This window comes from Terrapene carolina, unplaced genomic scaffold (assembly GCF_002925995.2).
Source record: "Terrapene carolina triunguis isolate 2854851 unplaced genomic scaffold, T_m_triunguis-2.0 Scaffold131, whole genome shotgun sequence".
In the NCBI taxonomy this organism is placed as follows: domain Eukaryota; kingdom Metazoa; phylum Chordata; order Testudines; family Emydidae; genus Terrapene; species Terrapene triunguis.
The window spans coordinates 19,049,994-19,063,820 of NW_020664482.1; the positions used below are offsets into that span (position 1 = coordinate 19,049,994).

The following is a 13,827-nucleotide window of genomic DNA, read 5'->3' on the forward strand; positions in this document are numbered from 1 at the left end:
TGAAAAGCAACTATAATAGCACTATCTAAAAATACTCGTTATTTTAAAAATTGACTACATTGCTTTAAGCAACTGAAAAATAAATTTAATAATTGTTAAATAATTTATAAAAAATTCTTAAGAGCTTAAAAGCTGCGTAACAATATAAAAAATGCTGAAAATAAAGCACTATCAGTTTTTGAAAAGCAAGAGTTTACACTATAGAATTGTTACACAAACATTCATAGTAACAGCTGTGATGGTAGATTAATACTAAACAGTATCTGATTATTATATCTTGTAGTCAATATTATCTCAAATAAGGATAGAAGTAACATATCAAGAGAAAGCAAGTTCTAACCGTTAAAACACATGATGAAATCAGTAGATCTGGGTTCTATTCTGGGTTTTGCCATAGATTTCCTGTGTGGCAAGTCAACCTGCATATTTCCCTATTTGTAAAACAGGGACAAGGGGTGAAAAAGAAAGAGTGCAGCTTTCCCACCTTATAGGGGTGCTGCAAAGCCTAATATAGGCATGTTAGTAAAGTGCTTTGAGACATTCAGATGTGGAAAGATCTAATTTGATTACAGTCAGGCACCCAATCATGACCACCTAGCAGGGTTGCCAACTTTCTAATCACACAAAACTGAACACCCTTGCCCCGCCCCTTCTCCAAGGCTCCATCCATGCCCCGCCGCTTCTGCAAGGCCCTGCCCCTGCTCCAGCCCCCCACTTGGTCACTCACTCTTCCCCACCCTCACTCACTTTCACCAGGCTGGGCCCAGGGATTGGGGTGCAGGAGGGGGTATAGGCTCTGGGGTGGGACTAGGGATGAGGGGTTTGGGGTGCAGGAGAGGGCTCTGGACTGGGCTAGGGGGTTGGGGTGCAGGTGGGTGAGGGCTCCAGCTGGGAGTGGGGCCGGGGATGAGGGGTTTGGGGTGTGTGTGGGGGTTCGGGCTCCAGCTGGGGCCAGGGATGAGGAGTTTGGGGTGTAGGAGGGGGCTCCAGGCTGGAGCAGGGGGTTGGGATGCAGGGTCCTGGAAGTGCTTACTGCAGCTTCGAGGAAGCGGCTACCAGATCCCTGCAGTCTCCAGCCACATGGGCAGCCAGGCAGCTCTGCACAGTGCGTGCTGCCTTCACGCCCACAGGCACCGCCCCTCGCTGCTCCCACTGGTCACAGTTCCTGGCCAATGGGAGCTGCAGAGCTGGTACTCGGGGCAGGGACAGCGCATGGAGCATCCCAGTCCCTGACCGCCCCAGTGCGTAGGGGCCACAGGGACCTGGCGGCCACTTTTCCAGGAGCAGCGCAGAGCCAGGGTAGGTAGGGAACCTGCCTTAGCCCTGGGCCCCCAGTGTGCCGCCGACCGGACTTTTAACAGCCCAGTCAGCACTGCTGACTGGAGCCAAGGCCCCTTTTCAACTGGGCATTCCGGTTGAAAACCGGACACCTGGCAACCCTACCACCTATACAGCTAGTTTGCATACTGTCCTGTCCAGCATAATCTCTAAATAAACTAATATCAAGATTATATCTCTCCAGTTTGATGGGTTTGAAGGTGTATGTTTCATGTACAGAAAAAGACTTTTCCTCCAAAAAAGGATCCTCACCAGGAGAAGAATATATCTCCAATCATTTGTTAGGACTTTCACAAATTTCTGTCAAGAAGGGCAGGCTTTGTTGTTGTTGTTGTTATAACTTTGAGGCCTTCTTTGTATACCATAATTGATTAGTAAAAAGCACAAGATTTTTGCTCTGCAGTTCATGTGAAAAAAAGTTTCCCGAACATAAGGATACTGAAGAATGTTTAAGAACTCTAGTCATTCCTGATATGGATGGCTATGTTGAGGACACTAAAACAAGAGAAACCTCTATTTCAATATAGTCTCTGGAACTAGAAATTCCTCAAGCCACTGGTCTTTTTTTAATATATAAATATCAACTATGAATTACAGCGCTTCCTATGCAGTATTTTATATATATTTAGAAGGCATCCATATTCCCACACTGCTCTTTTGAAAAAAAACAAAAAACAAAAACAATTTATTTATTTTTTAAACTTAGATTTTCTAACTCTTCTCCTCTAAAATGCGTACTCCAGTTCCCCAACATATTGCTAGAAAGGCTGGATGCTTTTCCAAATCCATTTATCTTCTTGGGTGCATGTTGCTTGACTTAGCTTTTTATGCTGTTAACTCATCACACTAACTTGGCTGAAGTTTTGTCAGAAATTGCTATATTAGCTATTTTTTGTACAAAGGTAATGCCTATAGCCCCAAATCAAGATCAGGGCCCCATTGTGCTAAGCACTCTTCAGACACTTACTTCCAATCCAAACAGACAACAAGTGGGAGTAGAAACAGAGGGGAAGTGACTCGCGGAAGGTTACATATCAGCTGAGCAGCAGCATTGCAATTAGAACCCAGGTCTCCTTACTTGTGCCAATGCCCTGTCTGTTGGACTACATGGCCTCTCGTTTAGGTTCTCCAATTTCTTTCATATATGGACCCAAGGGCAGAATTTCACCCTTAGATTAGACAATGTTATTAGATCTTTAGGATTTACTTATTGTTGTACATTCCCTTGTTAAGAGATATTTATGATAAGAACAGTATTTACCAAAAGCCTACAACCAAAACCAGGGTTAATGTGACTTGTTGCAAATGTTCATTTGATTATTTTTATTATTTGATATAACTGCACTCAAATCTAAAGGTGACAGGCAAAGAAGCATTTTCAAATAAAACTGATTTTTAAAGTTATGTCCATTGAATACTGATTGAATGTGATAATCTAGTCTGACATCCCATACTTCCGGCATTCAAGAAGAACATAAGAATGGCCATACTGGGTCAGACCAATGGTCCATCTAGCCAAGCCTGATGCTTGAAGGGAATGAACAGAACAGGCAATCATCTAGTCCAGGTGTAGGCAACCTGCAGCAAGCGAGCTGATTTTCAGTGGCACTCACACTGCCTGAGTCCTGGCCACCGGTCCGGGGGGCTCTGCATTTTAATTTAATTTTAAATGAAGCTTCTTAAACATTTTGAAAACCTTATTTACTTTACATACAACAATAGTTTAGTTATATATTATAGACTTATAGAAAGAGACCTTCTAAAAACGTTAAAATGTATTACTGGCACACGAAACCTTAAATTAGAGTGAATAAATGAAGACTCGGCACACCACTTCTGAACGGTTGCTGACCCCTGATATAGTCCCAGCATCTGTCAGTCAGAGGCTTCGGGACACTCAGACTGTGGGGTTGCATCCCTGATCATCTTGGCTAATAGCCATTGATGGACCTATCCTCCAGGAATTTATCTAATTCTTTTTAGAATCCAGTTATAGTTTTGGCCTTCACACCATCCCCTGGCAAAGAGTTCCACAGGTTGACTGTGTGTTGTGTGAAGAAGTACTTTCTTTTGTTTGTTTGAAATCTGCTGCCAATTGGTTTCATTGTCTGACCCCTGGTTCTTGTGTTATGTGAGAAGAGTTTCCCAGGGCTCTGCAGGGCAGGGTCTACCCTAATCTGGGAGCCACAGTTTTTACTGGCACGTCTTCACTACCCGCCGGATCGGCGGGTAGCAATCGGTCTATCGGGGATCGACTTATCGCGTCTAGTGAAGACGCGATAAAATCGATCCCTGATGACTCTGCCGTCGACTCCGGAAATCCACCACGGCAAGAGGCGGTAGCGGAGTCGACGGCGGCGCGGCAGCGGTCGACTTGCCGCCGTCCTCACAGCCAGGTAAGTCGACCTAAAATACGCCACTTCAGCTACGCTATTCACGTAGCTGAAGTTGCTTATCTTAGGTCGACCCCCCGCTGTAGTGTAGACCTAGCCTAAGTCAGGGTTTAAAGCTATATTCTCTGCTCCAGTTTTCATGTAGTTATTTTGTCAGAGCTGCTACACCCACTGGGGTGGAGTCCCAGCTGTTGTAACTCTGCAGGGCAGGTGAGGTGGCAAACCAGCAGCCCCTGACTTCTTAGCCAAATGCTCTAACCACTACACCACCTCCAATTACAGCTGTTCATGCATGTTGTGCCACCACTCATACTCCAGTGCTGGATGGAACACTCCACATTGAGACCTGGAATCTGCATAGTCTGCACCTCCTTATTGATTAGCAGCAAGTCATGTGGAAATTAGTGGACCATGCTGTACCATGACACAATATGGCCATCCTTGTCTATAACAGTTCAAATTTCCATTCTTCATAAATCCTGATCATTCTCTTGGCATTAGGTTTACACACCCACTATTGAGGCAGAGTGACAAAAGATAATACAGCTAGTGACAAAATACTGTATTTTGCACTTGGATAATTTTTATAGCCTAAATTTTCAAGTGCGCCTGGTGATTTGGGGTAACTACTTTTTTGGATACCCCGTTGAGACATTTTAAAGGAATCTGATCTTCAGAGAACAAGTGTTAGTACTTAAAATTAGGCCCCTTCAAAGAGTTATTAACTAGACACCCAAAAATTAAAGGTACCCAAAAAGTCCCTGATCCATTTTGAAAATGTAGGCCTACATTTTAAAAACATTAACTCAGTCACAAAACCCCACTGTCAGGTAGGGAAGTATCCCCATTTTACAAATGGGAAAACTGAAACACAACATTAAGTGAGATGCTGGATATCATGCAGCAATATATAGCATATCAGTAACCAGAACCTGGTAGCTCCTAACTCAGTATAATATTCTAACTACTAACTGACCTACCTACCAAAATAAAAGTTATCAGAAGCTTGATAAAATTATTTTTAATTAAGAGCATTAAATTGTTTGAAAGTGATATGTGCACACAAACCAGGATCTGCTGGTTCCTGGAAAATACAGCACCTAACTGGTCACTTTTGACCTTTATTTTTGACAAAACAATATATGGAAAGAAATAATTATTTTAGGGTAAGTATCCAAGAGAAGTAGAAGGCATCTTTTTGCAACATCAAACTTTTTGCAAGAGATGTGCAGAAAAAGAAATGAGAAGAGTCATCTTTGAAAACAGTTCATTTTATTTTTCCTCTCATCTATGCCTGGTAGCTAAGACCAGGAAAAGGCAATTACTTTCTGACTTGTGAAGATATCTTTCAGTTATGTTGTATCTTGCTAAACTGTGATTCCTTTATCAGGAGAAAACATGCTTTTCAGGAAAACGAGTCTGTTTCTTGGTATAAAATCCAAATTAAGGCAGACAGAAGATGCTGCCAGTTCAGATAGCAAGTGTTCTGAAAGGGTGGGGTCATGCTTAAGGACAGCAAGATAAGCAAGAGCTTGGGGCACTATGCAGTTTCCACTCACAGCTCACTCTCTCCTTCCAGCAGAGTGACCAGAGAGGAAGACAACTCACTCATCCATCCCTTTATGTAGGAACTTCCGATGTCATGAAATTGAAACTGTTCTTGTGGTAAGTACCCTTTTATTAGAATAAGGATGTCATAAAAATCCTAGGAGAGGGTATGATACCATCTTCCTCTCCTTCACATATGGCCAAAACAACAGTTTGAACTTAAATTAACAAAAAACAAACAAATTTACATCTGAATTAGGGCTTGTCTACACTGGCACTTTACAGCGCTGCAACTTTCTCGCTCAGGGGTTGTGAAAACACACACCCCTGAGTGCTGCAAGTTTCAGCGCTGTAAAGTGGCAGTGTAGATATGCTGCCAGTGGCCTTAAGTCACAAGGTTCTACACTCAGTACTATTTCTAAGGGCAGAAAGGTCTGGTTGAAGCTGAAGAGGAACTTTGTGATCACAATTTCTTCCTAGTGATAATATTAAATTAAGACAAACTCTCCATTAAATAGCCTGTGACATGCTAATTATGTTATATAATTTGGCTAGCACAAATATTAATAATTAATCCTTATACTCCTGTGTTGAAGATACATCTTACCCCCATTTTACATGTGGAGACAGATACCAAAGTTAAATGACATGTCCAAAGCCACACAATGAGTTGAGAGTGATAGAGACAGGATTTGAACTTTTGAGTTCCTGATTCCCAATCATGTCAATCACTATACCATTGTTTATTGAACTGTTCCACCCATATCATCTTCAAATCCATATGGTACGAAATATTCTACCAAGCTATAAGAAGCAACATTACTGAAAATTAATTTTTAAAAACCATCCTGGGGCATTTTAAAACTCCCATAGGCAGGGACCATTCTAATGAATTAGAAGGCCCACACAGATGACTTTCACAACTTCTCTAGCTTATGTTAAGGGTTGGGGTTTTTTGCGTGCATTAATAGGATTTGCTAATCTCTAGATGCATTCAAACAACCATAAGCGTTAAACAACTGCTACCCCATGGTTACTTAAAACAACTAAGGCCCGGTCTACACAAAAAAATTAGTTCAGTTTACTATGTCGATCAGGGTATGAAAAATCCACACCCCTGAGCAGAGTAGTTAAGCTAACCTAAGTCCCCATGTAGATAGTGCTAGGTCTACAGAAGAATTCTTCTATCGACCCAGCTATCACCTCTCGGAGAGGTGGATTACCTATGGTGATGAGAGAATCCTTCCTGTTAGCATAGGCACTGTCTACACTGAAGTGCAGTAGCGGGCGCAGCTGTGCTGCCGTATCGTTTTAAGTGTAGACAAGCCCTAAAATATGTTACCTCTCTGACCAAAGAGACACCAGTTCCCCTAAGCAACTCCATCAGTAAATGCCTTTGTAAACAGATGAGCCTTGCAGTACGCCATGAATGTCGAACTTGGCTTCTGTGGGACCAATGCTGTACATTACTTTACTTCTTTTGAATAGCAACTCAGAAAATAGATAGCATTTATAGAGCAACAGACTGTCGCCATCTTCAGTTCCAAATCATGGTCATTTGTGAGATGGAATAAATCTGAAAAGTAGCTTCCACTTTATGGAATGTAGGCTGAAGGATTATCTCCTGTATCAAGACTACAGTGGATCAAACTACAATATGGTTTTATCAATACATTTAGAAGGACACAGGCTACCTATAAACTCAAGGGCATTTTTTATCTGCAGTAGCTCAGAGAAGCAGCTCATTCTACAAGGAATGATTGAAGTCTGATGATGGTAGAGGCAAGATCTGGCTGAAGCTTCATCTATAAATCAAAATCCTATTTAGTGTCTGAAAAATATGTCAAGTAGCATATATTATTATATACTAAATTTTAAGATCGTAACCATTACACCAGCAGGCAAGCAGTGTCTAGTGAGTAACTTGTAATACAATATTGTCAAGTACACATTTATAAAACTGTATTAACTAGAGGTTCCAATCACACTTTGTTTTAGAGATAAAAAATGGTTGAACTCAAAGCCAAGGTATTGCTCCAACTGTAGACCTTCTACAAAGAAAATTTAGGATTTGCCATCACAAACAAGTGGCATGTCAGTCTAAGGCAGGCAGTTTCTACCATTAATTTAAACAGAAACACAACTAGGATGCAAGAAACCGAAAGGTTCTCAATCCATCACTGCTATGCTGGAAGAAAGTCAAAAGCATCATCATCTCATATACAAGCTTGGGCTCAAATGGGATTTGTAAGGCACCCGATAGCTTTTTATTGTACTTTTTATTATATTCTTTACTATGTAATATCCTTAGAAACGCCTTTCTCGGCCAGTTTTTATCCTTTCCCATTATTCTTCTCCCTGTGTTTTACAAAACACAAAACAATATTACTTCCTTGTTTGTATATTGACACCATCAATGAAGTCAGCACAAAACTAGGAATAGGCTAGCTCTGTAATAGCAGAATACCAAATAGTGAAGATGCTCTCAGCAGCTGAGTAGCAGGTTTATAAAAAATATTTAGACTCCACAGGACCTTTGCCACTAGACTGAGGTACTGTAGGCTTCATTATTTGGTCTGATTGTCTCTCTAAGTTTGATTCCAAGTACCACATTTTCTCCAAGGGACTCACCAAAAGGTGTTTGCAATAAGTAGTTGAGGAGACACAAAGGGAAAGAACCTATATTTCTCAAAGGCAATTTTCCCTGTAGAAGAGGAAAAGAAGCTGTAATCAGGCATAAACTAACACAGAGATACAGCACCACAACCAGTTAAGCCACCCTTTCTAATGTGCAAACAGTGAATTTTTAAAGTAGAATAATCACAAATGGAATCAACTGAAGCTTGAGGGGTCCAAAATATAATCACTCACAACTGCATGTTACCATGTGGACATTTAAAAAAAAAAAAAAAAAGAATATCAGTCATGTAAAATGAAGGCTGCAAGACTGCTAAAATCCCAGACTTTCAACTGGGTGTCCCACCTAAAATAAACTAAAGGCTTGTATTATCTGTTTTATCCTTATGACCAGTAAGGATACATAGCACGTATGCAAAACTGACCATTTTTCTAAGTTTTGTACAAATATTCATCCTCAGAATACCTTTGGGAGGGTCAACACCTCAATTTACAGCTGGCAAAAATTAAGAAGAGAGGTCAGTGGACTTATCTGAAATCATACAGCAGGTTGGAACAGAATCCCAAAGGTATTATACTAATATTCTGTTAACTGCTAGAGACAAATTTAGGTTTATAAACCAATGATTCCTCATTTATACATATTCATATTTATTATTTGTATTATGGTAGCATGAAAGATGTGTTAGGAATTGTATGAAAAAGAAATATGTGGCCCCTACCTCAAAGACATTACAATCTGCAAAGATACAAAACAGGCAAAGGTTCGGTTAAGGGATATAGCACACAAGGTATATGATCAGGCTGATAACAGGCACATGTCTTGTAGGACCAGGTTGCCAGATATGTTGTAATTTATTGTTTCTAATTGTTAAAGCATTTGTTTGTAAAACTAAAGAAGTGCAGTTTTTTGAGTGGTCTGGAGGGAACGTTACACCAGAGCTTGCCAGTGAAGCTAACCTAGTTGAACTTTTTGGTCTTTACTGGCAAATGATTACATCAGGGGTCGGCAACGTTCGGCACGCGGCTCGCCAGGGTAAGCACCCTGGCGGGCCGGGCCAGTTTTATTTACCTGCTGACGCAGCAGGTTTGGCCGATCGCGGCCCCCACTGGCCGCGGTTCGCTGTCCCGGGCCAATGGGGGTGGCACGGGCGAGGAATGTGCTGGCCGCGGCTTCTCACCGCCCCCATTGGCCCGGGACGGTGAACCGCGGCCAGTGGGGGCCGCGATCGGCCGAACCTGCCACGTCAGCAGGTAAATAAAACTGGCCCGGCCCGCCAGGGTGCTTACCCTGGCGAGCCGCGTGCCGAACGTTGCCAACCCCTGGATTACATGCACTGCTCTTACCTATGCAGTAATGTAACTAGATATTCCAGGGATAACAGCACATCCTAAACACACATCTAAGCTTTGTGAGAATCTCAACTGATTATGTTTCACTCTGCTTGAATTAAAAACTGAAAAAATCCAGATATTAACGAGTCCTGCCTGGGGTATATGGATTATGAAAAATCCTTTCAGGGCTTCTAGCTCTTTATAAGATGCACATCAGAAAGTATAAATGGCAAACATTTTTACTACAGTTCAAACAAGAGCTTAATAAAACTTGAGATCAATTAATAGCAAATCCTGTTTCTTGCTTCTGTCCTTCCAGCAAACACTACAGACAATGGCAAATGGAGAGTTTTGGAGAATATGAATATAGCCCAAATAGGACCATGTAAACATTAAGGGATAGAATGCATCTTAAACACCTCAATTATGTGGGTACATAATAAGACTAACAGAGGCTACTTATTTTTTAGATTAGTCTAAAAATGCTAAACAAGAACAATGCATAATGAATTATCCAAGCGTAAATAAAAATATGAGAACAGTAAGAACAGTAAACGACATGTTCACTACCTGAAGAAGAGGCAAAAGGTCTATTCTTCCGTTACGTGCATTTAATCGAAATAACTTGAGTAGAGAATGATAATTATAGTTTGTGTGTATATCCAGACAATAGATTCACAGGTGGTATTATACACACTTGACTATACCTTTGCACTATCAAGTATAAACAATTATTTCTTGGCCAATTTATTATTACACCATCAAATTGAAGATTATTTTTGTATAAATACTGTCTCTTCCAGCAATATTACCAATGAAGAAATCCAAAAAACTGACATAGTTCCCATTAGGTATGCTGCAATATTTCAGCCAAATGAAGAAAGCGAAGGATTTAGTTCATTGGGAGTTTCCCTTTGAGAGGAAGAATACCTCTCACTGATAGAGGAAAGGAAGGAGGGAAGAAAGTAGAAAAAAGTACACGACAGATGTGTTAGTCTTCTTGCTTAATGTGATATTACAGTGATGAACACTGTATAAAAAATAGACTAGGAAGAAGCCAAGGAATTTTCCTCAGCCTTCCCAAAGGTCCTTCCATATTTCTTTACAACAGCCTGATGGCATCCCCTTCCCTGCCATTCATTATGTTAGTTTATTCTTCCTACCATAAGGGACTCTCATTAGAATGTGAAGTGAGTTTGGTAGTCTCATGGCTGAGAACTTAAAAACTGGATGGTAACAGACTGACTCCCAGTTAAACCTGGTGATATTCTAAACATAAAGCGCTCTCAACCAGGCTTGTAGCTGTTTCCATTGCTTCACACTGACTCAACAGACATTCTAGGCTTCAAAGTCATCTAAAGTGTTACCAATAGACTCACGTTTAATTATGGCATGTAATTATGGCAGAGTGACAATCCTGGAATCTTATTATATAGATATGCAGTTATATTTAAATGAACAGCTTTTTGCTTGGACTAGACAAAAGTTATGCTGCAGGCCGGCAGCTACATTCCAAATGGGGATAATGATACTGATTTCTCTTGTAACACATTGAGATCTGATGGAGAAAAGTGATGTAGAAGAGCTAGTTATTATTATCATCTCCTAGTTAGACATCACTTAACCCCTTGGCATCAGCCGTGTCTGCAATAATGGAATTTATACTGATACTATTCCAATTAAGCAACAGCACCTGTTACAGACACTATCACTAGAGTAAACAAATTGGTAGAGAAGCAAAGCAATTAACTAGGGAACACCCTATTGGGTTCAGTATACACCCATTGGTCTATAGAGTGCACAAAGTAGGTGAGGAAGGAGTCACTCTCACCACCAAAAATTGGTCACCCACCTTCTCTCTCTAATATCCTGAGACCAGTCCGGTGACAACTACACTACATATAAAGTGCACAGTCACTCTGGTAGCTAACTGCTAAATACAAATGTAAAAGGAACATTCAACTGAAATTTGGCTCTAAACTTACACTTTATAACAAACAAAAATTGCCTTTACAAAACTTAAGACCAGCACTAAGTGCCTCTACATTTTTTGGGGGGGAGGGGGGAAAGAAGGGGAATTCCAACTCAAACAGACTTCCCCTCACCTCCTAGAAAAGCCAAGCTGTTGAAAGAAACTGACTTGAAGAGGGAAACTGAATCTGTTGACTTTCACTATACAAGCTGGGAGAAATAAAACAAAACACACCATCCCAAACTGTATTAAAAGAGATGTAAGGATTTTATGAACTCTTTAATCATCTAAAGTGTTACCAATAGACTCACGTTTAATTATGGCATGTTATTAAGCCAGCAGTAGCCTTTTAATCACCACCTTATGTTTCCCAAAAATGAGCTGGGTCATCCTGAAAGACCAGGTGGGACAGGTAATATATTTTATTGGACCAACTTCTGTTAAGAGAGACAAGCTTTTGAGCTTATACTGAGCTCTTCAGCTCTGAGTGAAATAGAGCTTTGTGTGCACTAGAAAGTTTGCCTCTTTCACCAAGGGAAGTAAAAGATATTACTTGACCCACCTTGTCTCTCTCATACCCTGGGACCAACAGCTACAACAACCCTGCATGGATCATCCTGGGCATATCTAATCTTTAGGGGATACGAGGGAGAGATATGGGGGAGGCTTCTCCTGCTGGCATAGCCCCTCACACCAGCTGCAGGTCTGATGCATTCTCCCTCCCGACCTCCCCCAACACACAAATAACTCAAACATTTTGCGGGATGGGAAAACTGTTTCCCCCATGTTCCTGGGGCGCCCAACACGGCGATCTGTGCGAGGCTCTGGTCCGCGTGGTCAGCGGCTCAGCGACCCAGAGAGCGGGGAGGCGGGAGGGGATGTCACCAGAGCCCGGGGCTGTTGGGCCTGAGGAGCGCGCTGCCGGCTGTCACAGCTTCCCCTACCCCACGTCCGAGCCCGGGGAGCGGGGCTAAAGCCCACCACAGCGCGGGGGCAGCAGTGACCACGGCAGACGGGGGAAGAAGATACGCGCGCGTCAAGGGACGGGGCCGGCTGCCCCGCACGCCTACCGCGGGCCCGTCAGCGCCAGGCGAGGGAACGCGCGCACGGACTCACCCAGCAACGCTCCGCCAGCTGAGCTCCTTCTCCGCAACAGCAGCGCTAGCAACTCCCGCCCCCAGCGCAGCAGCGGCGACTCCGCCCCCGATAGCCCCGTGCCACGTTGGCCCCGCCCACGACCGTTGCCAGCCCCTCTGCGCCATCCCAGTGCAGAAAGCCACGTGACAGAGCTCGGGCTAGTCCCCCAATCATGTGACAAGGGGGAGACTCAAGAGAAACGGGCCTCGTGAGGCGGAGTGGCACGTACGAGTTTCAGGTCCCACCAATGGAGAAAGGGAACGCGGTGGGGACGTTTTCAGTCAAGCGTTTTTGCTGCAGTAAGGCATGGGCACGTCGCAGGCACAGGGCCCTAGAGGAAGTTTGATATTTTCCCCCTTAGGGAAATACCATTTCTGGGCAAGTGGCTGCCCTTTAGTTTCGAAAAGCAGACTGAAACATCGCAGGTTAATTTAATGTTCTCATTTACAAACATCAAAGCTTCCCCAAGCAATGGGAGATAAGGTCATTTTGTTCAATTTTTTTCAAGAAAGCGAGTGGAGCTTTGTGACAAGGAAGGTGAACCTAGCACCAACCCTGGAAGAAGAGGAGGTGACCACCAAGGCTGATTACTGCCCTGGTTTATTTTTCTAAGAGTGATTAAAGTTTGGAAACCTACTGTAACATCAGCATATGAGGGTGGGTACCATACAGTACTTCCATTAGAGAGGGTTATCTTCTATTCTTCCCTGTTTTCACTTTAGCACCTCTCTGCAGAAGTGTATACAGACTTTATTTTTAAGTACTGTGTTTGTTTTGACCATCATACACAGACCTATGTAGTTCCTTTACCAGATACCTTAACAAGCAAGAAGCAACTATATTAATGTATTTTACCACCACAATGGAGGGCAGGGGAAAGATGGTGGGCACTTGCCCTGCACACTTCTAACTGAAGTGATCTTAGCACAGTGAATTGCACCAGTAAACAAATATTAAAAAGATTTGTTTGTAAAAATACTCCTTTTGGGGGCATAACTTAAGGGATCAGGCATCAAAACAAGCCTTAAACCACTACTGTCATATACTGGCAAAATGAAAAAGGGCCCTATAATCATCAGAAGTAATATTCCCACCTCCACTTAGGCCAGAAAGTCAGTCTTCAGCCTCATATGGCAGGATACATTTGAGTTTCAAATCACAGAACTGGAAGGGACCTCAAGAGGTCATCTAGTCCAGTCCCCTGCATTCATGACAGGACTAAGTATTAATTTTTAACAAACTGAGGAAGTGAGATGGTCAGAACATTCCAGAGTTATCAGGAGCCCTTGCACAAGTGCTGCAACTAGTTCCTCAGACTGGTTTACACTGCAAAAAGGTACAGTAGTGTCCTAATACCCCATTGTGTTAGGCACTGCTCAAATTTACAAAGAATCAGCAAAATCCCAGCCTAATTGAAATTAGTGACAAAATTTCCATAGACAATTGGAATGAGGATTTCACCCACTG

At 42.4% G+C, this 13,827-nt stretch overlaps 1 protein-coding gene across 1 annotated transcript in view; it reads right to left on the reverse strand.

The window, feature by feature from the left end:
- The window catches only part of ATP7A (ATPase copper transporting alpha), a 60,240-nt gene extending 47,842 nt beyond the window's left edge, over positions 1 to 12,398 (reverse strand). The window contains exon 1 of the mRNA XM_024196774.3: positions 12,340 to 12,398. The gene's annotated coding sequence lies outside the window, so the exon portion shown is untranslated. The remainder of the gene's footprint in view (positions 1 to 12,339) is intronic.
- Between the last annotated feature and the right edge of the window lie 1,429 nt (positions 12,399 to 13,827).